We start from the raw sequence: 3,382 nt of genomic DNA, 5'->3' as shown, positions 1-3,382 counted from the left end.
CTCCGAATTGGGACGTTGCTAGGCGACCACGCAGCGTCACGGCCATTCGGCTCCGCCCCTTCCGCCCGACGCGGTTACGTGATGCGCGCCCCACAGGCTGAGACCTGGGCACCAAATCCTGCACCTCATCGCGAGGGAGGCAGTCTGGGAGGTGTGGGGTGGGGCCTACGCGGAGGCCGGAGGGAAACTCGTGTAGAGCTCCTTGCGGGCGGAGGGCCCAGTCCTCTGTCTGGGCTGAGTGCTGGGCCTGATGGTCTTTTCCTGTTTCTGTCTCTAGCACCTAGCTCAGTACTTGCTGACCCAAAGTCTCATGTGGTAATAACACATGAGGATAGACTAATAACAGAAGGAACTTGTGTAATAATGGGGGTGTCCAGTGGAGAGTCCTAAGCAGCATCTTTGGTGTGAGCAGCCTGCAGCACGGCGCTGGCGGCGGGGCAGGAAGGTTGACGGTTTTCTCTACCAGACTGCGGGGTCGTGAAGTGCGTGGATCCTGAGCTCCTACATGTGTTTGCTGCTTAACTAGACCGTGTGGAGCTGGTCTTGAGATAAAGACCACCTGACAGTCGTTTTGAGGGAGAGCCACTGAATAAGGTGGGACGCAGGTGGCCAGGAGGGCCTCTACTCAGCCATCGAAATACCTGAGAAACTAAACTCTAGGCTGGGACTTCTGTCCTTGAGGGCCAGGCTCTGAGGTCTGTGCCCTTACTCCCCACCAGAGAGTTATCCCAGAATAGCCACTTCAAGAAGAGGAAAGACAAATGGCCAATAAACATATGAAAATATTCTCAGTCTCTCCGGCAATCCTGTAAACAAAACTACAAGAAAATGCCATTTTACATCGATCAGACTGGTAAAAATTAGGAAGTTGAACAAATTAGGCTGCCGGCAAGGATATAGGGCATCAAAACAGCCAGTGATGATGGGAGCTTTCCAAAGGAGAACATCCACCTTGGAAAACAATTTTGAATTATCTTGGTAGCATAGACATGTTTCTACACCATGACTCAGAAATTCCACGCCTAGAGCAACTCTTGTACACCTGTACCAGGAGATATGCACAAGAATGTTCAGAGCAGCAGTGTGCATGACAGAAAACACAGCAGCCCAAAGGTCATCAAAACTAGAATGGATTTTTAAGAAAACTGTGATATATTCACAATGCAATATAAATATATAAATATAAAACTTTGCAACCATAGATTGTAGCTACTTGCAACAATATGGGTGACTCTCAAAAACAATAGTCTCAAGAATATATACTGTATGAATCAACTTATATAAAGTTAAAAAACATACAGAATGAAGCAATGTATTGTTTACAGATTCAAGCCTGTGTAGATCTACTAAGAAATGCAAGGGAATGATACAAAATTCAGCACAGTATTTGCCTTGGAGGTGAGAGGAAAGAGAATGGGTTTGTGGAAGAATATCCTGGGGACTCCAGGGGTAAAGGTAATAAGATTTTCTTTACCTGAGTCGTGGGTACACAGTTGCTCATTGGATTATGATTTTTTAATTAATTAATTTATTTTTGGCTGTGTTGGGTCTTTGTTGCTGCTCGTGGGCTTTCTCTAGTTACGGCGAGCCGGGGCTTCTCTTCGTTGTGGTGTGCGGGCTTCTCATTGCGGTGGCCTCTCTTATTGCGGAGCACAGGCTCTAGGTGTGCAGGCTTCAGTAGTTGTGGCACGCGGGCTCAGTAGTTGTGGCCCACGAGCTTAATTGCTCCACACCATGTGGGATCTTCCCGGACCAGGGCTCAAACCCATGTCCCCTGCATTAGCAGGCGATTCTTAACCACTGTGCCACCAGGGAAGCCCTGGATTATGATTCTTTATACCTTATGTGTACTTAATACATTAAAAAAATCTACTCAGGACTGCATGTTGGTGCCCTGGACACAGAGTTTCTTCTCTGTGCATGAAGCTCAAGACATTTGATCTCCTTGAGAACTTCATTTACTTACTCTCCAGGAGTTACTCAGTCCCTGAATAAAATAGCTCTGCTCTTTGAACCTCAAATGACACTAGAACTTCCAGTGACACCTGGCCTGCTGACATCATCCCAAGTTGCTGATTGTTTTCTGTTTCAACAAGCCTGGGTGCATTTGTCTGCTCAGAGCTCCCTCTCTTAACACTACCTCAGGCAGCTCTGGCCCTGAATCTCCAGTTCCCCTGGACTCGTGCTAAAGAGAAGTGTCCAGATGCCACCTAGTGGAGTCAGCTATTCTCTGTCAATGCCATCTCTTAATAAGCCAACTTGGCCTTCATTCCTCATCATCATCGATGTCATCATCCTCACTTCTTTGACTCTGTCCTCCATCTCCTTATTATTACTAATCCTTTTAGTGGTTTGGGGCAGTAACTGCAGGTGGTAGGCATCATTGCAGTAGTTTTCAATCAGGATTGCACATTTGAACCACCTTTGAAAGTACTGACGGTACCTTAAAACGTACTGAGGCCTGGGCTCCATTCCAGGTCCAGGAGACTGAATCTTTTGGGATGGGGCCTGAATACATGTAGTTTTGTTGTTGTGGATTTGAACAGCTTTACTGAGGTATAATTAACATAATAAACTGCACATATTTAAGACATACTCTTGGATAAGTTTTTTTTGTTTGTTTTTTTGTTTTTTGGCTGTGTTGGGTCTTCGTTGCTGAGCGCGGTCTTTCTCTAGTTGCGGCGAGCCAGGTCTACTCTTCCTTGCAGTGGGCGGGCTTCTCATTGCAGTGGCCTCTCGTTGCGGAGCACGGGCTCTAGGCGCGTGGGCTTCAGTAGTTGTGGCTCGCAGGCTCTGGAGCGCAGGCTCAGTAGCTGTGGCACATGGGCTTAGTTGCTCCCTGGCATGTGGGATCTTCCCGGACCAGGGCTCGAACCCATGTCCCCTGCATTGGCAGGCGGATTCTTAACCACTGAGCCACCAGGGAAGCCCTTGGATAAGCTTTGAAGTATGTACATATACGTGAAATCATTGTCATCAAGATAAAGAATGTAAAAAAAAAAAAAAAAAAAAAAAAAAAAAAAAAAGATAAAGAATGTATCTATCATCCCCCAAGGTTTCCTTGTGTCCCTTTCTAGTTCCTTCCTCTCACCCCTTCTTAACCGTGCCCCACCCCCACTGCCAGGCATCACAGACCTGCAATCTGTAATCTGTAACTGTAGATTACATTTTCTAGAATTTTATATAAATAGAACCATACAGTGTGTGTGTATATATATATATATATATATATATATAAAAATATATATATAATTTTTTTTTGGTCTGGTGTTTTTCACTCGGCATAATTATTTTGGGGGATTCACCTATGTTGTTGCATGTATCAATATTTCATTCCTTTTTATTGCTGAGTAAGATTCCACAGTATGCATATATCACAATT

The sequence above is a fragment of the Leucopleurus acutus genome (assembly GCF_964270905.1).
Source record: "Leucopleurus acutus genome assembly, chromosome: 9".
NCBI lineage: Eukaryota > Metazoa > Chordata > Mammalia > Artiodactyla > Delphinidae > Leucopleurus > Leucopleurus acutus.
This window is presented reverse-complemented; position numbering follows the sequence as displayed.